This window comes from Onychomys torridus, chromosome 16 (assembly GCF_903995425.1).
Source record: "Onychomys torridus chromosome 16, mOncTor1.1, whole genome shotgun sequence".
NCBI classification, from domain to species: domain Eukaryota; kingdom Metazoa; phylum Chordata; class Mammalia; order Rodentia; family Cricetidae; genus Onychomys; species Onychomys torridus.
The window spans coordinates 20,188,026-20,215,711 of record NC_050458.1 but is presented as its reverse complement, the minus strand read 5'-3'; positions in this window follow the sequence as shown (position 1 = coordinate 20,215,711).

The window sequence follows — 27,686 nt, the reverse complement described above, 5'->3', positions numbered from 1 at the left end:
TTCACCACTGTGCAGCCCGCCATTATTGTCTCTACGGTTTAAGCCTTTCTAGTATATTCCCTTTTATGATGTTCCTACGTTATATTGGTTGTATTCCTCAAGAGAACACTGCCCAACATGAAGGGTGACCTTGATCAGCATGAATGCAGATGAGGGCAAGAGAGAAGTTTTCACTAGACCTGGCAAGTAACGGAAACACGAAGATTTTAGGTTTCTTGCTGTGACAAGAGAAATGATGGGACTGTTATTTACCAAAAAAAAAAAAAAAAAAAAAAAAAAAAGACAAGATCTTATTTTACAAATGGCTGTAAATGACTGTTCCTGATAGGAGATTTAGGAATATTGTTATCAGGGTTTGATCAATGGCACATACCAGAAAGTGAAATGAAGAATCCGTCCAAAAGGTTGAACTGTATTTATAATCAGTGCTTCTCAGTTAGAGTGCTTTCACTTCCTCTAACATTTGGCAATATGGAGAAACTCTTTTGTGGTTATACTTAGGGAAGAAAGATGCTACTAGCACCAAGTCATCAAAGGTCATGGAGATACTGTGTAACATCTTACAGAACACAAGCATCACACACATTCAAAGATTCTGAAGCTGAGAAGTCTTACCCAACTGTACTCTGATCTGCCCTTTGACTCATTGGTTACATGATGGGAGCAATAGGAAAAGATGAAAACTATGTTTGCATCCTAAGAACCTATGTAGAAAATATGGGCCCAGAAGCACATGTCTATAAGTTCAGTATAGGAGAAGAGGGAAGAAAGATCTATGAGGCTCAGTGGCTTGCTAGTCTAGCCCAAGCAGATGTCCATGTTCAGTGGGAGAAGCTGTCTCAAAAAAAATAAGGTAGAACTCACTCAATCAAGGAAACAAAGATGCCAGTCACAGAAATACACCTGCAAGTAAGAGAAAGCTGTACAGCTAAATCTATAATCCCCCAAACATGGGTCTTCCATGATTATTGCCTTTTGCACCAAGAGCAAAGATATTTTGTTTGAGCAACCAGCTGAATTCTCTTCAATCCTTAATGTGATGACCTTCACAGATAAAGAGAATAAGAATACAGTCATTCATTATTGTTCATTACTGACTTTTAAACAGATAATACACTGATAATGCATTGCATTGACACTTAGAAATCCCCCAAGAAAAGACATTTCTTGTCTATTGAAGCATCTTCCCTAGCAGAAGTTGATAATTTGCCTTCAGAAATGTGAAAATGTTCTTTGTGATGATACCTGCACTTTTTCTATTGAGCTGTCTGCAAATGGTGGCATTATTTCACAGTGGACAGTACTGGCAGGTTGATCTAAATTAAGGTGTGGTTTTTGTTTGTTTGTTTGTTTGTTTGTTTGTTTTAAGAGATTGTTGTTGTGTTTTATCTTATTTCTCCAGAGAGGGTTTCTCTGGGTATCCCTGACTGTCATAGGACCATGGTGGCTTTGAACTCAAAGACTCTGTGTGTGTGTGTGTGTGTGTGTGTGTGTGTGTGTGTGTGTGTTCATTCTATCAGTTACATTCTTCAAGAGAACACTCACTAATTACAACATCTGTTAAAGAATTGTAATACTGTAAAATGGTAGCCACACCAATAAGGTATCCTTTAGATGAGTTATAGTTGCCCTTAAATGTGAAATATTAGTAGAACATTGTATCCTCAGAACATTAAACAGTGCCAAGAATATTTTATCTATTTATAAATATTTACCAAGTGGAAGAATGTAACATTAAATGAAAGCAGTTACAAGAACATTTTTAGTACAATCTATAACCTTGATGATCTCATACACACACACACACACACACACACACACACACACACACACACACACCACAGGAAAAGATTTAGAAGGAAAAGCAGATTGTTTACAATGATAATTCTTGGACAATATAGTTATGTAATGTTTTTATTTACTTTTTGGGTATTTGTGGTATGAGTGCATATACATTTGTATGTATAGGTATACATGCATATGTAGAGGTCAAAGGTAGACACTGTGTGTCTTCCTTGATTGAGTTCTACCTTATATTTTGAGACAGCTTCTCCCACTGAACCTGGACCTCATCTGCTTGGGCTAGACTAGCAGGCCACTGAGCCTCATAGATCTTTCCTCCCTCTTTTCCTATACTGAGCTTATAGACATGTGCTTCTGGGCCCAGATTTTTTATATAGGTTCTTGGGATGCAAACACAGTCCTCATGCTTGAGTAGCAGATACTTTACTTAGTGGAAGCAGAGGCAGGAGGATCACTGTGAGTTTGAGGCCAGCCTGGTCTACATAATGAGTTTCAGGACCATCAGGATTATGTAGTGGGACTGCCAAAAAAAAAAAAAAAGAAAGAAAGAAAGAAAGAAAGAGAGAAAGAAAGAAAGAAAGAAAGAAAGAAAGAAAGGCATTCCCTGGTGGTCATCACTTCATTTTTGTATGGTAATCTCATATATATCTATGATAACAATTAATTTAAGTATAAAACTTGTATTGATGTCCTCTTAGAGGTCTGCTATAATCTTAATAGACAGGGATGGATAATAAACTTCCCACTGTTGAAGATACAAAGTTTTATCTTACCATATAAGTACATTTGCTATATAGTTGATACAGTAATAATAACGAAAAACTATTTTTAGTGTCAGAAACCAATGCTATAATAAAGTGGGCTTGGGCCATCAGAACCAAGAACTGAATGCCAGATAGATTGGGTCCCAGTACAACAATAATATAACATCTGAGTTGTGAAGCAAACAGATAGAAGGCATAGCTGTGTGTTTCTGTGTATATTCAAGTCACATCTTCATTCCTAGCCAAGGAGAAATGACAAATAGCATGTCTACTGCCTCTTCTAGCCTCAAGGCTAATTTAACATCTCTCAACCTGACTCTCATTCAAGAGTAAATCTTTACCCCTTGGTTATATCTTCACGTTCTCCACTATTCCATCCTCTCCATTCTGTATCCCATAGCATCCAGCACTCCTCCCAACCACAGAAATGTATTTAATAATGTTTTCAGGATTGTAAGACAGGGAATTTATGACTTACAGTCCACACAGTGTCAATTCAAAGGGATTGAAGTAACTGGCAGGGTGATAACTCTCGATCAAGATCTGTAGCCCTTCTCTGCTTGTTGTTAACTTGGGTACTGAAGATAGATGGCCTTAATATGCACTCTTATACATTAATAAACCCCAAATCCAAAGGGAATAGCCCAGAACAGAACAGAACCTCTTCTTCAGTTGGGCTCATACTAATGCACATTTAAATCAATAGCCATAGAGATATTAAAAGTATCAATGTAAGATTGTGTGACCAATAGGAATCAGAATATAGCCTATTTCTTGGTGTAATATATAGATAAGCAATGGAAGTAGATTTTTTCTTTTTTAAACACAGAGATCAGAAACAAGCTCTCAATCATAAAGCAGCAAGAGCCAACATATGGCCCCAGAATGCTAACCTCAGGAGAACACATAGCTGCTAAACAAAATGAGAACACTAGTTAAAAATTCTGGAAAGCACTAAATTAGATGTTTCTGTCACTGTCTGAAACATGCCAAAGTGGATTAAGTTTCTCTACAAATATATGTTGGTGACCAAGTTTTACTAGCCCCAGAAATTCTTTTTGCAGAGTATATTGCAGGTCTAGGAGCTGTGTTGTTATTATCATCAGGGAGTATAGATTTTAAAAAATCATTAAACCAGATTAGAAGAGATTTCTTTTCTTAAACTGTTTTATTTTATTACATTTGTGTTTTAATTTTACACATCAGCCATGGGTTCCCCTGTCCTCCCCCCTCCAGCACCCACCCCCACCTTCCTCCAAACCCCCTGCCTTCATTCCCATGTCTTCCAGGGCCAAGACTCCCCTGGGGATCCATTTAAACCTGATGGATTCAGTACAGGCAGGTCCAGTCCCCTCTTTCCAGGCTGAGCAAAGTATCCCTATGTAAGCCCAAGGTTCCAAACAGCCAGCTCATGCACTAAGGAGAGGTCCTGGTCCCACAGCCTGGATGCCTCCCAAACAGTTCAAGCTATTCAATTGTCTCACTTACTCAGAGGGCCTGATCCAGCTGGGAGCTCCACAGCCTTTGGTTCATAATTCATGTGCTTCCATTTGTTTGGCTACTTGTCCCTGTGCATCTCCAATCTTGGTATCAACAATTCATGCTCTTGCAGTCCCTCCTCTTTCTCAACAATTGGACTCCTGGAGCTCCACCTGGGGCCTGGCTGAGGATCTCTGCATCCACTTCCATCAGTTATTGGATGATAGTTCCAGCACAACCATTAGGGTGTTTGGCCATCTGATCACCAGACTAGGTCAGATCAGGCTTTCTCTTGACCATTGCCAGCAGTCTACAGAGGATGTATCATTGTGGATTTCTTGGGTCCTCTCCAGCACTCTGCCTATTCCTGTTCTCATGTGGTCTTCATTTATCATGGTCTGTTATTCCTCGTTCTCCTGTTCTGTTCTTGATCCAGCTGGGATCTCCTGCTCCCCTAAGCTTTCTTTCCCTCAAATCTTGCCCTTCATTACTCCCACTGTCGTCCAGGTTGTTCATGTAGTCTCATCCATTTCTCTGTCTTTGGGTGATCCCTGTGTCTTTCCTAGGGTCCTGTTTTCTAGGTAGCCTCCCTGGAGTTACTTTGAACCCAATAGAAAAGAAAGTAGGAAGTAGTCTTGAATTAATTGGCACCGGAGATCACTTTTTAAATATAATACCAGTAGCATAGACACTGAGAGAAACAATCAATCAATGGGATCTGTTGAAACTGAGAAGCTTTTGTAGAGCAAAGGACATGGTCAACAAGACAAAGCAACAGCCTACAGAATGGGAAAAGGTCTTCATCAACCCCACATCTGACAGAGGGCTGATATTCAGAATATATAAAGAACTCAAGAAATTAGACATCAAAATGCCCAACAGTCCAATTAAGAAATGGGCTATAGAACTAAACAGAGAATTCTTCACAGAGGAAGTTCAAATGGCTGAAAGACATTTAAGGAATTGCTCAACATCCCTAATTATCTGGGAAATGCAAACCAAAATGACTCTTAGATACCACCTTACACCTGTCAGAATGGCTAAGATCAAAAACACAGAAGACAGCTTATGCTGGAGAGGATGTGGAGCAAGGGGAACTCTCCTCCACTGCTGGTGGGAATGCAAGCTTGTACAGCCACTTTGGAAATCAATGTGGCACTTCCTTAGAAAATTGAGAATCCATCTCCCCCAAGACCCAGCTGTAGCTCTCTTGGGCATATACCCAAGGAATGCTCAATCATACCACAAGGGCATTTGCTCAGCTATGTTCATATCAGCATTGCTTGTAATAGCCAGAACCTGGAAACAACCTAGATGCCCTTCAACTGAAGAATGGATAAAGAAAATATGGTACATATACACAATGGAGTACTACTCAGCAGAGAAAAACAATGACATCATGAGGTTTGCAGGCAAATGGATGGATCTAGAAAAAATCATCCTGAGTGAGGTAACCCAGACTCAGAAGGACAAACATGGTATGTACTCACTCATAGGAGGATACTAGATGTAAAACAAAGATGACTAAACTGCTACACAACTCCAGGGAGGCTACCTAGAAGAGATTTCTAAATTTGGTGAGATGAAAGTCTAGAAGAACTATTCTCATTTCTGCTGTACATGAAACTGTAGAAACTTAAAAAACTCATTGCCCAAGTCACACCTCAAGCAAATCAAATCAGAATCCTTGGGGTTGGAATTCAGACATCAGTATTATGTAAACTACTAAGGAATACATAATGGGTGATCTAGTGGAGGACCACTGTCATTGTGATAAGATCTCACACCAATACCTGAAACCCCAGTATTTTACAGTCTTAATGTGAATCTTAATGTCCCCATGAAACATGGAACTATCAGACCACTGTTTAATGTAAGGTGAAGTACTTTGTGTCTAAGATTTATCTCAGTCATATTTTATATTGCCATTATTGTAGGGCACATGCTACTTTCCTATCTTCAATACAAATTACTGGATGATATGAATTTTTCCTTTGTTGTTTGAATATGCTATTCCAGACTAAATTCACACATAGAAAAAAGGTTCAAATTTATTAATAAGTTTCTAGCATCAAACATTGAAAAGCAAATACTGAGATAGAGTAAAGAACATTAACTGTGACATGTAATATTTAAGGGCAGACATTTTATTAATATTTATAGACCTAATATGTACAATCTAGAAATCTAAATAGCAGAGATGCTTTTGGCATTGCACAGTTAGGCCCAATGAATGTAGCCATCCTTCAAGTCAAAGAGTGAAATGGTCTTAGAGGTGGGAGCTGACAGTGTCCCCTTTGCCAACCAAACTGCTTTTCAGAAAACTTTTCTATAGTTCTCCCAAATGGATCTAGATGAACTAGTTGAAAATGTGTTTTATAGAACACCATGGTTTTCACTTAATAGTTAGGATTTAAAAAAAAATACTTCAACTCCAGGACTTGAATACAGACAACCAGCCAGTCAAAATCCTGGTACTTCAAATAGCATTGATTGAATCCTCCTAAAACCAAATAATATTCCTCAATCTGCCAGTGGCCAAGTTCATCATTTCAAGTTATTTGATACATTGCAGATCATCTTAAAATGCATAATAATTTAATGGATTAAATGAAATCTATTTGTTTTATTTACTCATGGATTCCAAGTAGAATCATTAAAGCAAAAATAGCATTTTATCATTGAAATTGAAAAGATATATGACAAGAGTTGTACTATTTATTTGAATTATATACTAGAGCCCAATTTCTACCTGACTTTCTAAAAACAGTTATCTGATTTTAGTCACTAATGCAATTTCTTCATTATTTGCATTTCTAATGATCGTTTTGATGAAGGAATTAAAGATACAACTGATATTGCTGTATATTTAAGCATGCAGATTTAGAACCTTTTGCCTTTAAATTCTGTATATTGGAAGAAGTAAATACTGATACTAGATAATTTGTGAAATTATATATTGCTTTATTTGTGTAAAAACAACTACTAGTTCATAAATATACAAATAAGTTTTAAAAGATTTTTTTTTTAATTTTCACTTATTGAATTAATTATGAGTTTTATTAGCCTGATCAAACAACACTGAAAGATAAATATGTAAGTGCTATCACCAATTTCAACATAACAATTCACTGAGTCATATTGCTGTAGAAGAAATAAACAATACAACTTTTTATCATGTGACAAGTTTGTGTCTAATTTAAATGATGTTACTTACAAAACCATTGGTTTCTCTAAGGATGGAATGATGTGATGCTGCCTGTTACTTCTATCACAGTTTGTCAGGAACACAGAGAGGACCTAAGCAAAGAACACGAGAAGGAAGTAGGCGACCAGAGGCTGCTATGAGAGGAGGAATTTATGCTGTATTTATTCTGCTGGTGGCTGTCATGGAGGAGAGGAGTTAGAATTTCTCTGTTTCTGGAGGACAGGAACCACAAGGACAGAGGTTTTTGAACAACGTAAGTATTTTGCAGTAGTGAAAGTTATTTCAAGATGGAAACATCCCCCCAAATAAGCCATTTCCTACAAGACCAGTAAACTTGAGTGTTGAGGAAGACATGGAAGCAGGACCAGGAGACAACAAGATTACTTTTATTAAAGTTTATTTCTACCCAGAAATTCTAGAATTTTCTCAGGTTAATGACACCTGGTTGAGACTTATTACAAACCACAGAATTGAGTTTAAACAAATCATTTGTGATATCAGAAATCAGAACTGACCTAAAATAGAACTTGTCAGGCAAGATAGATCTCCTTGGAAAGACAAATTGCTATGATTAAAATTATTCTCTATCAAAATACGTCCAAGTATGATCATTTTCACCATTTCATTTTAGAGAATACAAAGACTTACCATGTTTAAAGTTATTTTAAAGGTATGCTATAAATTTTTATTTACTTTATGATGTATGCTTGTCAATGTTCATATACTTATGACATTACATTTGTTTTCTTAAAATGAGTATGGTCAATTGTTAAGCTTTCATACACTGTTAGAAGAATATTTTTGGAAAGTTTATTAATTCACAGAATGACGTTGGAAACTCAGACACGATAAGTTTTTCAAGCTCTCTTTGATCTCAATTGGAATTGTAAAAGAAAGAAAGCGCCTGACTAGTTCTCTACATTTATTTGTCCTTCAGTTTCTCTCCGCAGCAATGGTCTGTGTAATTCACTGCATAGAAAATTCACATAAATTAGTAACAAAAAGAACATTGCTGCTGCATTATCCTTTAAGCACTTTTGTTTTGGTGAATATTTTAAAACATATGGTATCTTAGCTTTAGATTAAGTTATTGCTGATAATTATTTATAGGTATAGTTTCAATAACTATACTAGTTATGTGTGTAGAAAAAGCAGCAGGAATTAATGCTAATAAATTTAAACATTTCATCTAGGTTTAGTATCACAGTCAAAATAAAGACAGTGATAAAACCATATAAATTCAGGAGGAAAATCTTACTTATTTTATACCAATGTAATATAAACACATAATAAAATGTATGGGAACATGTCTTCAGTATTTTCTGTGCACTGGCCATCTATAGGTATTATTTTAAATGTTATGATGGAAATTTAAAGCCAATGTGGGAAGCACTGGTGAGGACTCAGAATTTAATACTCAAGACTATTAGACATTTCTAGGAATCACTGTATAAGATAATGAATCTTTTCAATTTGTTTTTTGATATTACAATATAATTACATTATTTTTCCATTCTCTTTCATTCCTTGAAACCCTTCCATGAATTCCCCTTGCTCCCATTCAAATTTATAGCCTCTTTTAGTTTAAATGCACACATACACACAAACGCACACTCTCCTCTGCTCAGTCTGTGTATCATTACTTGCATGTGTATGTTTTCACGGCTGACAATTTGGCCTTAGATAATCATTTGCTGTACTTTTCCCTAGGGAAGACAATTTCTCCCATTCTCAGCATGTCTTAGTTGCCTGTAGTCCTTTGTGTAGAGTTGAGTCTTTCTCTCATCTACATTAACATGACTGTTGGTTCCTTCCTTGTTCAAGTTTAGGTGACCATGTTGTTGAGACTGTATAGGAGTAGGTTTTGATAACTCTGAGAAACACAATCTCATAGCAAAGCCCCTATTCCACTGGTTCTTATAATCCTTTTGCTCCCTTATCCATAATGATTCCTGTGCCTTAGATTAAGGAGTTGTACTGGAGATGTATCCATTGGGACTGGGCTCCAGAACTCTGAATTTTGATTAGTTGTGATTTTCTGTAGTGGTCTCCATCTGTTGTAAAGAGAAGTTTACTTGATAAAAGGTGAGGACTATGCTTATCTGTGGGTATAAGGACAAATACTTAGACTGTAGACAGAAATTATGCTGACTTAGTAAAGTGGTGGTTGTAGGGTCTCCTTCAAGACCCAGGACTTCACTAATCCTGGGTAATTGCCTAGGCTTCAAATATCAAACATGATTTCATTTTTATGAACATGGCTGACAAAGAGCTGTTGGTTATAGCCAGGATATGTGTGACTACTGTACCCTTATGATTATCATGCCATGGTAGTCATTCTGATTCATAGGTTTCAGAGCTGGGTAGGATTATTGGATGCTTCCCTCTTTTGGAAGCTTGAATGTACCTTCTGGTACCAGAAAGCTAGTCCTCCAGGAGGCTTTCACATAATTTTTCAGCTCAGGGGTCCTAGGCTCTGTATCTTCAGCAATAGGGACTTACTTTCCACACGTCTGGGGCAACAAAGGGTGATAGCAATAGCCTGTAATGTTTTAGGAGTTTCTTAGACAACTCTAATCAACTAAAAAAAAAGTCTTCTCATGACTGGTATTGGGTTTTTTGTTAGTATGGCTCTTGGCAGGAAGCATTGTCAGCCTATACAGGAAATTTTCATTTAAACTACATATGTATATTTATATACCAATATTCAGGTACTTAATAGTATTATTCTTTATGACTTTTTCAGCTAATGGATGCTATTAAGATGCAAAGGTTTCCTTTTGTTACTCTTACATTACTCACAAGAAAATAATTGACTTAATTCCTAAAAATCAATACAGAATGCATAAAAGAAACATGGCAGTAATGGGGCTCTGATATAAAATGATGCAGCCAATGGTTCCATAGTTCCGTCATTGTACCTGTGTATATCCTTATCCCAAGACAAGCTGGATGATTACTGCCGCTGCTAACTGTTACAGATCTGTTTTTCATCAACCTACCTGTGCTGAGACCGGATGGTGTAAACAACTCAATATGCTACCTTGCCCTCTGTTTTCTACTGAATTTGCCAAGGGAAATCAGCAGTAAAAGGTGGAGGGATAGTGAGTTGAGGCCAGAAATATACCCCTTCTTGGGACATCATGAGCTGGTTGCCTCTTAAGCCTACAATCACAATTCTTATAATGTTGTCTTCTTCCCATAGTCTCGTCTGCAAATGTTCCCAATGGCCCAGCTCTTTCTCAAACTCTTTTAGATCTAAGAATGATAACATCTCCCAGTGATTACCAACTTTGGGGTGTTCTTCATGCATCTTCCATGATTTCACATTTTGTAACTAAATAAAGTCTAATTATATATACTGTATCTTTCTTCACTCTTTGTGGATGGACACTAAAGTATAAGTTCCTTACCAATACTTAGGTAGCCATATATAAAGCTCATCTCTGATTTTTGCTGCTTAACTGTGAGTATATAGTGTGGTCTCCTATCCCAGTCCTTTATACTCTTGAATCCAGCCTCACAGACATTTGAACAGTTCTTTACATGCACTCCCAGTAACAACTGCCTATCTTGCTTCATCACATCCAGCACCAAAGACACTAGCATGTGGGGGTGAAGGCTCTATATTGGCGCCAGCTTGACTTCTCCATGTTCAGTGAGTTATGTAGGTACTTTCTGCAATGGAGTTTTGCCATCAGCTTGTGGAGTGCAATATGTAGTCTTGGAAACAGGTTTTACGGGGGCGTCCCATGGGATCTCCTTGGCCAACAATTCAATCAGATATAACCCAATTCTGGTACTGGGAGATTCATTTGGTGACAACTGATGACCAGATGGGGTTCTGTCTCCTCCCCCTCCCATTATTTGGCAATTTCATTTAGACTGCCTTTGCCTATAAATTTTAGGAAGCTTCTACTATATTATTTCCAGATTACCCCTCAAAATTGTCGTTAGTTATAGCTGTTTTTCCTCCATTCCCTACCTTGTCCCCCTAGTCTCTCCCCTTCCCAGTTACTCAGGATGATTCTTTTCCTAGTTCCATCCATTTACCTGAAATGGTACTTCCACCAGCTATGAAGGAATGTTCCCCTTGCTCCATATCCTGGCCAGCATGAGCCGTCACGTGTATTATTGATCCTAGCCATTCTGATGAGTATAGGATGAAATCTCAAAGTAGTTTTGATTTGCATTTCCCTGATAACTAAAAGATGGTGAACATTTCTTTAAAGTGCTTCACAGCCATTTTGAGTTTCCTCTTTTGAGAATTCTCTGCTTAAATCTGTGCTGCATTTGAAACTTGGGGTTTCTTGATATGTTATTTATGTAATTTTTATATCATCCCTCTGAGAAATGTGTAGTTGGAAAAAAATCCTTACAGAAGTTTTTCAGTTTCATGAAGTCCTTTTATTGTTGATCTTGGGGCCCATGCTAACAGTGTTCTGTTCAGAAAGTCATCTTCTGTGCCAATGACTTCAAGGCTATTCCCCTACGTTCTCTTCTATCAGGTTCAGTGTATCTGGTTTTATGTGGAAGTCTCTGGTAAATTTGAATTTAAGTTTTGTGCAGGGTGATGGATCTATTTGCATTTTTCTACATGCAGAAATCCAGTTTGATCAGTACCATTATTTAAAAAGTTATCTTTTTTTCTAGTGTGTATTTCTAGATTCTTTATATTTAAACAAAATTCAGGTGTCTAAAGGTCTGGAAATTTATGTATGTCTTCAATTTGATTCCATTGATCAACATTTCTGTTATTATGCCAATACCATACTCTTTTATTACTATTGCTCTACAATGCAATTTGAGGTCAGGGATAGCAATTCCTCCCACAGTGCTTTCATTGTCCAGGATTGTTTCAGCTATCCTGGGATTTGTGTTATCATATGAAGATGAAAATAATCATTTCAAGATCTGTGAAGAATTGTATGGGAAATTTGATGTTGAGTTTATTGAATCTGTAGATTGCTTTTGTTAGGATGGGCATTTTCACTATATTAATCCTACCAATCCATGAGCATGGGAGATCTTTCAATCTTCTGATATCTTCCTCAATGACTTAAATTTTTTATCATATACATCCTTTACTTCATTTGTTACTGTTATTGCAAGATATTTTGTTTCATTTGAGGCTATTATAAAAGTGTTATTTCCCTTATTTTTTCTCAGACCATTTGCCATTTATATATAATAGGGCTACTGATTTTTGTGAGTTAATTTTGTATATGTGCTGCCAAAGCGAGCACATGAGTTAATTTTGTATCCAGATATTATTCAGAAATGTTTATCAGCTGTAGTATTTCTTGGTGAAAAATTTAGTGTCACTAATGTATACTACATGTCATCTGCAAATAAAGACACTCTGACTTTCCAATTCCTATCCCCTTGATCTCCTTTAGTTGTCTTATTGCTCTAGCTAAAACTTCAAGTACTATATTGAATAGATATGGAGAGAATGGACAATCTTTTCTTGTTTCTGATTTTAATGGAATTACTTTGAGTTTCTCTCCACTTAAGTTGATGTTGGCTATGGGCTTGTTATAAACTGCCTTTATTATATTGAGGTAAATTCCTTGTATTCCTTTTATCTTGAAGGGGTGTTAGATTTTGCCAAATGCCTTTTCTATATCTAATGAGGTGATCATGTGGTTTTTGCCTTTCAGTCTGTTTATATGGTAGATTACAATTGTGAATTTACATACATTGAACCGTTTGTCTGGGATGAAGCTTATTTGATCACAGTGAATGATCTTTTTTTTTTCAAGACAGGGTGTCTCTCTGTAGCTTTGTGCCTTTCCTGGAACTCACTTTGTAGACCAGGCTGGTTTCGAACTCGAATGATCTTTTTTATGTGTTCTTGAATCTGGTTTGCAATTATTTTATTAAAATTAAAAATGTATTTCTTTTCATTTTTCCATCTGTGTTCATAAGGGAAATTGGCCTGTGGTTCTTTTTCTTTATTGGGTCATTATGTGGTTTGGGTATCAGGGTAACTGTGAACTCAGAAAATGAATTTAGCAGTGTTGCTTCTTTTTCTATTTTGTGGAATAATTTGAGGAGAGTATTGACATTCACTCTTCTATAAAGGTCTGGTACAATTCTGAGATAAGACAGTTTGGGCTTTTTGTGGTGGGAGACTTTTAATGACTGTTTCTATTTCATTAGGAGACATAAGTGTTTTAATTGCTTATTTGATCTTGATTTAACTTTGGTAAGTGGTATGCACTTAGAAAATTAGCCATGTTGTTTAGAAAAAAATTGTGTTTTGTGTTTTTTTAATTCTCTGGGTTTCCTAACTGTAAGTTATTATGCACTCCTTTTCATTTCTAATTTTGTTAATTTTAACATTTTTCTCTCCATCTCTTAGTAAATTTAAGAGTTTGTCACTCATATTATTTTCTCAAAAAAATCTGCTCTTCGTTTTATTGATTCTTTAATTTTTGTTTGTTCCAGCCCTGAGTTTGATTAATTCATGCTTTCTACTCTTGTTGGGTGTATTTCTCCTTTCTATTTGGTAGCTTTATGGTATGCTGTTAAGTTATTAGCATGAGGTCTCTTCAATTTTCTTTTATGTGGGCCCTTAGAGCTATGAATTTGCTCCTTATAACTGTGTTTCTTGTATTCCATAAGTCTGGGTATGCTGTGTTTTCATTTTCATTCTGTTCTTAAAAAGTTGATTTTTTTTCTTAATTTCTATCTTGACCCATTTTCCATTCATGAGTTTATAAGCTTTCTGTTTCTGTTGTTGGAATCCAGCTTTAATTGTGGTGGTCAGATAGGAAGCAGAATGTTATTTCAATTTTCTTGTACCTGTTGAGACTTGATTTGTGTCTGAGTATGTAGACCTTTTTGGAATAAATTTCACAAAGTCCTGAGAAGGTATATTGAAATGTCCTACAGATATCTGTTATGTCTGTTTAGTTAATGACAATAGTTAGCTCTGACATTTCTCTGCTCAGTTTTTGTTGGATGACCTGTCTATTGGTGAGAGAGGGGTACTGAAGTCACACACTATTACTGTGTAAGGATCAATAAGTAATTTATGCTGTAGTAGAGTTTCTTTTATGAATTCTGGTACCTTTTTGTTTGGTGCACAGATGTTAAAAACTACAATATCTTTTTAATCGGTCTTTCTTTTGATGAGTATGTTATTCTTTCCCTATCACTTCTTTTTTTAAAAGATTTATTTATTTGCTTATTAGGTATACAATGTTCTGTCTGCATGTCTGCTTGCACACTAGAAGGGGGCATCAGATTTCGTTATAGATGGTTGTGAGCCACTATATGGTTGCTGGAATTGAACTTGAGAGCCGTCAGTGCTCTTAACCTTTGAGCCATCTCTCCAGTCCCCTATCACTTCTGATTAGTTTTGGTTTGAAGTCTATTTTGTCAGATATTAAAATAGCCACATTGGCTTGCGTCTTACGTCATTTGCTTGTAACATCTTTTTCCATCCTTTTACTCTGAGGTGATGTTTGTCCTTGTTGTATGTTTATTGGATGCAGCAGAAAAATGGTTCCTGTTTTAGAATCCATTCTGTTTATCTGTGTCTTTTTATTGGGGAACTGACGCCATTGATGCTGAGAGTTATCAATGAGCAGTGTTTGTAGATTCCTGTTGTTCTTTTGTTATTATTTTTTTTTTCCTTTCCCTCTTTTGGTTTGTTGTTCTGCTATTATTTATTCCTTGTGTTTTCTTACATGTGAATATCCTCTTCAGGTTGAAGTTTTCCATCTTCTTCTGTAGTACTTCTTCTGTAGCCTTCTGTAGTGCTAAATTTGTAGATAGTTACTGCTTAAATATTCTTTTATCATGGAATGTCTTTCTCTTTCTCTTTCTCTTGTGATCGAAAGTTTGCTCTGTAGTAATCTGGTTTGCTATCTCTGTTCTCTTAGCATTATGGAACATCTATCCAAGCCCTCTGTCTTTTAGAGTCTCCATTGAAAAGTCATGTGTTTTTCTTGATGTTTTATGTTGTTTTGCTTTCATATTTCTGCCTTTATATGTTACTTGATCTTTTTCCCTTGCAGCTTTAAACATTCTTTTTTTGTTCTGAATGTTTGGTTGTTTTGGTTAATTTGTATCATGGTGAATTTCTTTTCTGGTCCACTCTTTTTGGTGTTCTGATGCTCCTTATAACTTGACAGCTACTCCTTTGTTTAGGTTAGAAGAATTTTTTTCTGTGATTTTTTTTGAAAATATTTTCTGTGTATTTGACCTGGGTTTCTTTTCCTTCCTCTATTTCTATTATTCTTATTTTGGGCTCTTCAGTGTCACAAGTTTTTTGAATGCTCTGTGTCTGGATTTTTTTTTTTTTTTTTTTAGATTTAATATTTTCTTTGACTGAGGTACCTGTTTCTTCTACAGTGTCTTCAATACCTAAGATTATCTCTTCTATCAATTCTATTCTGTTGGTGAGGCTTGCTTCTGAGTTTCCTGTAAGAGTTCCTAAATTTCCCATTTCCAGATTTTCCTCAGTTTGGGTTTTCTGGGTTGATGCTTCCACTTGCAGGTCTTTAACCATTTTTCTCATTTCAGTTCACTGTTTGGGATTTCATGGATTTCTTTAAAGGATTTATCATTTCCTCTTTGAGGACCTGGACATAATCAGGAAGGCTATTTTGAAGTCTTTGTCTTGTTCTTCAGCTGTGTTGCGATTCCTGGGGCCTACTGTGGTAGGGTTACTAGGCTGTAGTTGAGACATATTTTCCTGGCTGGTTCTGGTTTTTTTTTGTTTGTATTTTTTTTTTTTTAAACTGGCATTTAGGCATCTGGGTTTTTAAATGATTCTAATTCTAGGAGCTGATTTCTGGTCTTATCTTTGTTGTGTGGGTATTTTGTTCCTTGGTTTCTGTTGACCTCTCTGGTTCTTAAGAGGATATGGTGGATGGGTGTTGCCAGGTAGGAAATTCTTCTGGGATCCTGATAGGTGTGGCCACTGGGGACTCCATGTAAAATATGTTTCTAGGTATTAGAAGTTGACGCATAAGTATGGGGATGAGACTGGGAGGTTGGTTTTGGAGAAGAGGAAGAAGAGTGAAGATCTGAAACTAGTCTAACTGCTTTGCTGGCCTACTTACTTCTCTGGCCAGCTTGGCTGAAGGTTTCTTAGAAGGTCCCTGCTGGAGTCAGGGGCTGGGATAACAGGATAAGTGGAGAGGAAAGTTGGAGGAGAATTTCTGGGAGATCTGCTGGAGATAGGTCTGGGGTCAGGGCAGGTGGTCTTGCTACAGAGTTAGGGGTAAGACTGGGACATGGATTTGGAGGAGAGGAGGGAGAGGTGAAGATTAGTGGTTAGGCTACCTGCTTCCCTGGCAGGAATGGCCTGCTGGTTTCTAGGAAATTGGAGATAGGGAATGGGATAAAGTTAAGAGTGGGGGAAGAAGGGTGGAGGGGAAGAGCTATGTAATCAGCTGGAGGTGATGGCAGGGATAGAGGCAAGGTAGCAGCAGGTGGTCTGCTGATGAACTGAGGCATGAGACTAGGGTATTGGTTTTGGAGGAAAAGAGGGGGAGATCTGCAGTTAGCCTATACGCTTCCATGTGCAAGTTAATCATCCTTTTCAAGCTGGCATTACCCCATGGACAATTTTATCATCTCTTATACCAAGACTGCTGGAAAAAAATCCAGATTCGGCAATTACAGTACTCTCCTAAGGAGCCATTTGATGTTCATAAAACTCTAAAAAATACCATCTAGGGAACAAGGAGGCTGGGGCAGTGTAGAGATGCATTATCTCAGACAGCTTGAGAGGGCTCCCAAGAATAGGCCATGGCACATAATATCATAATGACCTGTCCATTTCTCATTAGAAGGAAGCAGTGCAGCCAGCAGCACAAACTATTTTGAAAGCTTTTTCATGAGCCTATTTTCTTACATTCTCACTGTGGTCTTGTGGCAGTAATATGAGATTCTAAAAGAGAATTTCTAATATCAAGGCAAATAATAAAAATATCCCATGCCTCCTAATCATAGAATTAGAAAAATGAGATAAAATAATGTGAGGGAAGAAATTGCTGCAGAGAATACATCAAGTGAATTTAAATCAAATCTTTATACTCTCAGACGTAATAGGCTAAAAGATTTGATAATATACCATGTCCCATTTGTTATATGTTACATAACATGGTTGACTCTAAGGACAAATTCAAAAATTGGTAGTTATTATTTTTCTAATCTCTGTGATGTTGGCTAAGATTGTAGACTTGATATCTCATATATGAGTTAAGTCCTGGCTATTATTTATTAGCCATGAGAATAAACCAGATATAGCCTCTCTGATCTTCCATTTGCCAGTAGAACTAATAAACAGAATAAATAAATAATGTGTGTAGTGTGCTAGGTAATGCCTTATCTGTGTCTCCTTAGAGTTACTGAAAGGATGAATGGCGCTGTTGGTCGGCGGAAGAGTCACGGGCCATGACTGCCAGAGTGAGAATGGGCTTTATTAGAAAAAAGAGAGGATAGAAGGGAGAAGCCAGACCTGGCAGGGGAGGGAAGCAGGTCAGAGCAGACAGCAGAGAGGAAACAGAAAGAGAGGGTGTGGGTCCGTCTCCGGTGTTTTTAAGGCAGGGGTGCAGTCACCCGTGCCCCCGATGATGTAAGATGTTAGACCCGGAAGTGTGAGAGCAGGATCCTAACAGTTACCCTCTACCATTTAGTCCCTGCTGTTAATATTCTGACCCACCCTTTGGAAACCAATGTTAGTATTCTGACTGACCCCTTGGCGCCACCCTGCATCCTGACATAAAAGCCTCACTTTAAAGAAAAACCCCTCCCTGTTCCTCCCTTCTGTTTTTCCTTCTGTGCACCCCTCAACCCCCCTCTCTCTGTTCCTCTTTTCAATGCATTAACCATAAAAGTTTCCCAGAAAAGCTTTTCTCCATCTTTCTTTCACAAAGTCTATTTCCTATGTTCAAATGTAAATGTATGATTGATATGGCCACCTATATTTCTTTCTGACTCACTTTTAAATGTTTCAACTTATCTGTCCCTTACATCCTTAGTTTATTTTGGGAACACATGGTCAGGTGCCATATTTGATAGGGGTGATCACATGGCCAGGTGGCGCCATCTTAAATAAGGGCAGTTATGTGGTCAAGCCCCCATCTTACGATCAAAACAGACAGGTCATATGACTTCACTGTCATCTTTACTAAAGTCAGCAAAAAGTCACTCCCTGTCTGTGGCTTGAATATGGGCGGGGACCTGGTGCTCAGGCCGACTGTACAGAGGAGAGGTCAGGAAATTGCCTTGTGCTACACACTGTTTTACCATTGTTTTATGGGAAAAGAAAAGCCCACTGGTCTTGGCCTGGCATTCTTCAGCATCACTTTCAGGCTTGAGCAGGCAGGGCCCAGAGACTCTTCCTTCCCACATGCTGGCAATATAGCCAACTTGCCAGCCCATTTCATTACCTAACTCAGTGGTGGGCAGGGGCAGCATGTTTCTATGCTGGGATAATGTAGCAATAGTAATGCTAAAGAGATTTTAAATCTTTTTAAATGCCATGTACTTTATTTTTGATACTGCAAGGAGACATTTGAGAGATCTTGAACCTTTCCTTGGGAGCAGTTTTTAGGAAATGGCAGATGTGGTGGCACCTGCACCCCTAAAGAACACGTCATCCCTCAGTTCACCGCTGGTACCACCTCTCCAGGCTCAGGCAGGCACCTGCCCTGCCCCCCAACCGGAACCTGGTTTTCCAAGATGTCCCAATAAAGGGACATATTAGTTCTCATGTCTCATCCATTCACCCTTGCCTCTTCTGTACAACCAGGGCACTTATCTGTTCCGTGCTTTCTAGCAGTTATCACTCTTCCTATGGCTAGCCCAGCTCATAAGACCAATCAGTGATAACCTGTTTTTTTCTCCTAGCAACCTCACAGAGCAGATGCCTGAGATCTCCATGATGACAGCCAACCATGCTTCTTCACTCCTGCCTCCCGCCACGTGTGACTCCCGGCTTCCCCTTCCCCATTTCACCCTTGTCAGCTTGAAGCAGTCTCAGGAATTCAGTGCCCTTGTTCCCACACTCGCTGTCCATAACGTTCCTTTTCGTAATAATCAAAACAGAGGAATGTTAATACTCTTACCCGCCCCTTGGCACCACCCTGCATCCTGACGTAAAAGCCTCATCTTAAGGAAAAACCCCTCCCCTTCCTTTCCCTCTTCCACTTTTCCTCCCATGAGGTGTGCACCCCTGGACCCCTCTCTCTTCCTATTTCTCTTCTCTCCTTCTTTTCTATCTTCTCTTCATCTGCTATGATAAACCATTTCTGTGCAGATGCAGCAACTGAGTCATGAATTATTGTCCACCACTTCCCTGCCACCATGCCTGCATGGTATAGGTTGCCTGCCAACCCACTGCTGCATCTGCCCAGCATGCCAGCATATTTCCCTGCACACATGGGATACCCTCAGGGTGCCCTATATAATATATCATAACACCTACACCTTGTAAATGAGGAGAATAGAAATAGGCTTCATTTCTCACTCATTTACTCAGATGGCCACTTTGAAGACTTTATCCACTGTCTTCCAGTCTCAGTTCCCTTGTCTATAACATGGGGAAAATATCTGAGATGATGACTATCAGGGTTTAATGAGGCCATAGAAATTAATGTTTAGTCCATGCTTGTCATGTCAGTATATGCACATACTTGGCTGAGCATTCAGTTATTCATTCAAAAATGTTAACAAGCATGTGTTATTTTCAGACACTATTTTAGGTGACTGCAGTCAATAACAATGAGACCCAATTCCCACACAGGCTACTATGGGAGGCTGAGAGTTAGGTTAATAGAGAATGACACAGAGTACATAGGCAAACAGGGAAAGCTTGACACTGCAGTAGATGGCAGGATGGGTGAGATTGCATGAGTTAAACCCATCCACATTTGGAGGGGCAGAAGCTTTCCAGAGGCTTTGGTGTTTATGAGGAGGTCTGAAAGGATAATGAGGGTTGCATATACACGTATGTGATTGTAGAGGTCGCAGAGGTAGTAGTGGTGGCATAGTTAGTAGGTAGGACATTCCTGGCAGAGGCATAGCATGGAGGATATTCTCTGTAGGGCATGTGCAAAGATCTAGAAACAAAAGAGGGCAATCAAAAAGCCAAGAGCATTTCAGAGTATCTGGAGATGGTGAAGGCTATAATTATTGAATTAATTAGTTGTCTATGCATAGATGCTCTGTTTTCTTAACTTGGCTAAGATATACAGTATGTTTCTAGTATTTACTACATTGAAAATGTGTTGACACCCAGCCAAAAATAATGGCCAAAACACATGCTCTAGATGTAGAGTGCCTAAATTCAAATCCCAGCTCTTTCACTCACTACTGGACACTGCTCGTTAACCTCCAGTTTTCTCTGTTGCGAAACAGATATTTCTTAAAGATGCTTATGTGGATTTAGTTCAATATTATAAGAGTTAACATATTACATTCATCCAATATATGTTATTAGCACAGCAGTTACTCTCCCTTAGGATTTTACTGCATGTATTTGTTGCTTTAAGACCAGACTATGAGCTCTGAGATGTAAAAGATACCATTTTAAACATGTTTTTCTATCAGATAGGACATACCAATGCTAGCTCAAAGATTTTAATAAATGTGTGCTGAGAGTTACATTGGTTTAGGCAGCTTAGAGTGATTCACATGATTATAAATCCTGGAGCTGAACATACCCAGGCATGGGTCTGTGGCTCTGGTGGTGTGAACTTGGAAAAGATGTTTAACACTATGTAGCTGTAAGTTTTCTTCAGTCCTGCCAGGCCCTGAAGTCCCATGGCTGCTTATAAAATAATTATTCACAGGCTTATAATAATTACCAATTGCATGGCCTATGGCAAGCTTCTTGCTAGCTAGCTCTTATAACTCAACTTATTTCTACTAACCCATGTTTTGCCACATGGCCGTGGCTTACCAATACTTTCACATCTTGCTTCTTCTGGTGGTGCTGTCATCTCTCTGGACTCCACCTTTCTCTTTCCTGTCTCTTTCCTTCAATTTCCTGCCTGCCTCTAAGCTGCCTTGCTATAGGCCAAAGCAGCTTATTTATTAACCAATGGGAGCAACACATATTCACAGCATACAGAAAGATATCCCTCAGCATTTTCCTTTTTCTATCTAATCAAAAAGGAAGGTTTATATAGTAAAATTATCTATAACAAATAGTTATCAAGCAAGAATTATAGTTACAATATCTAGTCTATTTGTATTTAGCAAAATTAAAGAAAATATTTTATCATCTATCCTATATTTGTGAGTCTAAATTTTCATATCTAATTTACCTTTTATCATTATGAAGGAAAGTTATAATTATAACTATCTACTCTTCAACTACATCAAAGACCTCAGAAGGATATAATATTACCTAAGTAAACAGGAAGTGCATTGCAAGCAACTTCTGTAAATTTAGAAATGACAGAGACAGCTGGCTGCCTGGACAGTGTCATCCAAAGTTCCTCTGCAACATGTGGTCATCCATCTTCAGCCTATAGGCCTAGAGTTTCTCAGTTGCTTCTCCCTATGTCAAGTAGAATGTCTGGCAGTCTCCTCTATGAAGCAGGAACCTGAAGGACAATCTCACCTTGTTTTGGTACAATTTAGTGGTCATTTTTCCATGGGCTCTGCATGTCCAGTCAATACAACATTTTGTCAAGCAGTCCAGGCAAGAACAGTCTTGTTTTTGCTTTTCCAAAATGACCAGTTCTGCCAAGCATAAGATAAACTTTATATGGAGTATCTTCAATTCCCATCTTCCTCTTTGAAGTAAACTGGTCCTACCAGGAGCACATGTGTCTCATTTTCCAGAAAGTCTAAGTTTTTAAAACATTTTAAATGCCATATTCTACATGTCTTTGAAGTGTTTGAAGATTACCTGCCTAATTGAAATAAACCTTTATATACATAAAATACTTAACTAACATGACTGTAAGTTTGATTATCCTGGATGACTATTAATCTGTATTTCTTAATTATATATTATAATTTCAAATGATCTGCACAAACATAATACCTTAAACAAGAGTAGAAATACAAACAGTATAACAAAATTAACTTTAAATTTATATCAATAAACTAAAATCCATAGCAATGTAAAACATTTTAAACAAGTTGTTGCTCTTTTAAAGTAGATTCAATAATCTATCCTTTTATCCTATCATACCTATAATACCCTCTTTTCTTCTTTAGAAAGAGATTGCATTTATGATCATCCCCTTTAAATAAAAATAAACATTTCTAAACAATATTTTGGGAATTTGGATGTAGCTTCTCATACTACGTCCTGCTGATTGGGGGCACTGATAATTTTATGGAGATCCTGAGAAAATTATGAATTATAGTTAAATCTTGGCTGTAGTCTGTGAGGATGGATCATCTCAACCAGTTGCTTTGAAGCTGATTTTGGATGTTGGATCATCTGGGCCATGGTGTCATCAGAGACCTGTCAGAAATTCTTGATGATCAAACCATGTTAGCCTGGAAGCAATCCACAGGTTCTCATCTTCTGTGGAAACAAAAGCAGAACCTGTTTTCCAAAGCAATGTATCCTTAGACATAAATTTTGAAGTTAAGATACTTGAAGTTAAATCAAATGTCTTTCTGCAAATAAAAATCCCAAAGACAATATAATCCAGACTCTATGTGTGATTTCTATCTTTATGTGGCTTATTTTTTATTACTTTTACTGTCTCTTCAAATACTTTATTTTTAAAACTATTTCTTTATATAACTGCATATATTCCTTTTCCTCTCTCTTCCAAGCCTACATGCATTTTTACACACAATGTAATCCATTTAGAGTTTCATTCCATCTGAATCTGCCTTATTATAAATGTATAATCCTTCTCTGACCAGGAGAAATTTTAAACTGTTAAGCTCCATGGCTAGGAGGAAAGCCACAGCCCTGGCTGCTGACTCTGACTCCATCAGCTTCACAACATGGTGGAGGTAATTCACCACCAGCTCTAGGAGCCATGCTCTCAGCTGACTCTGGGAGGCAGTGGGTCCATGCCTCCATCCAGCAGTGTGTAGCCCAGAAACCTTTTTTTGTGGTCTGTACTAGCAAAAGCTAAATCCACCATGCAGTGCACTGCACAGCTTGGAGACACTACTGTGTACTGTGGCAGGAATCCATCATGCTGCTTAGCTTTTGGAGGCTGGCAGCCAGTTCCATCTCATAGGCAGCTGTCAAAGAGATAAGTTTCTATACTGCTACTGGGCATGAGACTGTGAGACTAGGAAGCCTGGTATGGCTCAATTTCTGTGCATTCAGATTCTTTAGCCTTCCTTAGGTCTGTTTGGATCAATGTAGCTGTAAGTTTTTTCCAGTCCTGCTAGGCCCCATAGTCCTGTGGCCACTTATAAAATAATCATTCAGAGGCTTTTATTAATTACTAATTGTATGGCCTGTGCAGGCTTTTTGCTACCTAGCTCTTATAACTCAACTAATTTCTATTAATCTATGTTTTGCCATATCTTGCTTCTTCTGGCAGTGCTGGTCTCCCTAGACTCCACCTTTTGCTTTCCTGTTTCTCTCCTTCCATTTCCCACCTGCCTCTAAGCTGCCTTGCCATAGGCCAAAGCAGCTTATTTATTAACCAATGGGAATAACATATATTCACAGCACACAGAAAGATGTTCCCCAGCAACCCTGCCATTATTTTAGTTTTCCTGTCCATAAATGGAGATATTAACAAAGTAACCTCCTTAGTTTATTATGAATATTCAATGGGTTTCTCTACATAAAACATTTAGATCACAGCTGGTATTCCAAAGCTAGTAAAGTTATTATCATGCTGTTTGTGTTTTTAGGCTTGGAATGGGAAATCAGGACTGAATGAGGTATGCAAGAAATGCAAAAATGCAGCCAACTGAGAATTATAGAGACATAGAAATGGATAATTTTCTTTTATTTATGTAATCATTTATACATGTGCAAAATGTATATGTACCTTCATTATATTAAAATAACACTATCTAATGTAACTATCCATGAAGCATTCTCTCTGCCTTCTACCTTACTCAGTTTTACTAATTCTAAGTCATTTACAGTCTTGGCTTTGATAGAACAAAAGGAAGAAAGTAGTATGCCTTCTAGAAACAAGGAACTAAACGAAGTTGGTATTTTACTATCCCGATATCAAGAAACACCTACAATTAAAGCTTCAAAAAGTTGTCAGTTAGTAAATGGGTCCAATCTTAACAAGCTCAGTGCAGTTTGAACCATCAAAGTCAGTTGTACAGCTAAGTAAAAGCCACTTACCCAATCTTGATTTAGAGCGTAGGGAATTTATTCTTCTAAGAATATGTAATCTTTTTGGGGTTCTTTGGGTAGGGGATGAAGATGCAATATGCATATAGAATGCTAGGAGTTCAAATGAGGAAATCCCTAACTCCTTAATTAAGTTGCAGGGGTGACGTTTTCTGCATGAATAAGTTCCATAAATGCATAATAATTATTTCAGATTAATAGCTAGACAACAGATATGTGTCATGTTCTGACATACAGCTGAGAGCAGAGTTCACTGAGGCTGAGTTATGGAAATGCCCTCAACTGAAAAAAAAATGTACGCATACATATTAGCTATGATACACACAGAATACTCTGTAGTATAATAAAGATTTTCTTTTAAAAGTCATAAATTAAGGTTGCTTCCTTTCAAATGAATTACAATGATCACTTTCTTTGGTTAAGCGTGAATCTTGTGCCTGTCTTTTATATAGGCTATGTCCTTATCCATAACATTTATCTGCAAAACTTACTCTAGGGTCCTGAACTATGGACATGTCTACAATGAAAATGAGATGAAATATACCTTGGTTACCCTACATCCAGTAATTATGATGTTAGCTACCAAGTTACTTTTAAAAAATTTTTAATTCAGTCAGTAAGTTCACAAATGCTCATGACTTGCTAGTTATTTTTTTCTTTCATTCTTTACTTACCCTGACTACTTTTAGAAATCCCAGATAGAAATTGCTTAGGTGAGTTAACATTCTTTAGATAACCATAAGGAAGATGTATTTTCCTCTGAGCTATGAAAAAGGGGGCAGGTCTTTTCAAAGAATCTAAAGGTACATTTTCACTAAGAAACTTAAAGATTTGAGCTTATAACTCATATACCTACTAAATGGAGATAATGGGTGAAATAATTGACCCTAGCAGATCTGCCTGGGGTGTCTTGCTGAGGTAGATTCTTGCTGAGAGGATGGATTGAGCTTCAGAACTACCTCTAGCCAGGGTTATAATATTTAGCCTTTGCAAACTATTTTGACAACCCTCAAGATTACCAGTCTATAAGTAAGGTTCCCCTTACTCCAGCCTTGGCCTTGGGTCATAGCAGCATCCTGACTTGAGTTATTACTGAATTCATCTAAATTTTACCCACTTTTGTTTCTCACCCCTGGTAAGTTATATGGTAGGTCATACTCATTAAAGCTTCTTTAAAGAGAAACAGACATGCACATACACGTGCACAAAAACACATATCCCTTCACACATTTATACATACAGCTACAGTTGCATACACATATGCATCCTCATACATACACACAAATGTTGATTAAAGGATACTCCAACTAGCTAGATCTTAAAGCCACTTTTTTTTAATTTTAAAGTTGGTGCTCTGAAAATATTTGAAATTCATATTCTCTGAGTTTACTCAGAAGATCAGAAAAACAATGGAGAAAATAATTATTTGGTCACCACTTCCTGAGTTTCTTCAACATCTCTCTCTATATATCTATATCTATATTTGCCAAACATAAAATAATACAAAATGGTATTCCATCTCTAATTAAATGAAATGTAAACATTATTGTTGGTTTTGGAAGTGATAACATTAAAGCCTGAATTGACCCTCAAAAAATGTTGAGATTTGTCTTCTATAATTGGATTGAATTGGTTGAGTCCATCATTTTGGGCTATTATGAGCTTTTGCTTAGATGGAACTTGCATGAGTTATTATTATGCTTCTCTGACAAAACACCTGGAAAAATCAGTTTAAGGAAGAAAGGGCTTATTTTGTTGCTCTGGCTTGAAGAAGTATAATACATCATGGTATAGAAGGCCTAGCAGCAGGGGTCCCATCATGGTGGGAGCAGGTAACTGGGACTCCTCATATCAACATAAAACAAGAAGCAGAGAAAGGAGAATCCTGAGGATTGGCAGGCCTTATTCTTTCTCCTTTTTATTCATTCTGGGGTCTCAAACTATTCCATGGTGCTGCCCACATGAAGTGGGTAAGGCCAAAAGCACTGGGCTGTGCCTTAAGCAAACAAAGAGTTGTAACATGTATTGCTTTAATCATTAAGGCAACTCCACATAGTTAAAAGGGAGGTTTATTTTGTGGGGTAACTTACAAGTGAAGGGATAGGTAACAGGGTCTAGGAAAGGTGAAGAGCAGTCCAGCAGTGTTCTCTGGAAAACTCTGCTTGGTCTACCTCCAGCATCCAGGATCCAGGAACCAAGAGAGCTGACCCATCCAGATCTTGGGTCTTCAGGGCTCCTCTCTCAACTCTGCCTTGTAGGTATGGCAGTTACTGAAGCCTCAGTGGGGGTGGCACTTCCATGTCAAAGCTGGAATAGCTACCCACTACAGACATGTGCAGTAGCATCCTGACCCAGAGGAGCCTGAAACTGGACCCCCAAGGTGACAACTGCCAACATAAGACCTAAGGCCAAACAAAGAAAGGCCGTGACAGTTGGAAGCAAAAGGTGCCAAAAATTACACACATAAATAACTCAGCCTTTTGTTTAATAAACGTGGTTGCTTGCATTTCTTCCAGAATCTGTTCCATTGATTCTGCATCTTCCTACACCCAAGGTTAGAGACAGCAGGACTCCAGCTGCAGAGGCAGCAATACCCACATTCAAGGTGAATCTTCCCCAGTCTGTTGATCCTTTCCATGGACTCTTTCGGACATACCCAAAATATATGTCTTCAATGTACTAGAGGTTTCTCAATTGAGAAACAAAATTAGCTATGACAAAACTCAGGAAAAAATGGAAATGTTGCCAGTGTGATATGTTCAACTGTCTTTTTTTTTTTTTTTTTTTTTTTTTTTTTTTTTTTTTTTTTTTTTTTTAGTAGAAAGCACAGTGCCTACACATGTTCTTGCTCACTTCAATCCTATTTCACCATTGCTGAAGGATTTTGTTTTATGGAAAATGAAGAAATTACCTAAGCAACCTGAATTCTGGCATCTGACTATATGCTGTGCTTTTGAAAAAATTCTGGGCAAGACACATAGATGGTCATGTAAATCAGCTAGTTATGAAATGTGGCCTGACTGCCCTTTTTAATGAAGTGTTCTTTCAAATGAGGTTACTTTTCATGGCAGAGGCTATCAACAACAGCTTGTTAGTTCAGAACTGCTTCTTATGTTTACAGAAAAGGTATCTCTCTCTTCCTTAGAAT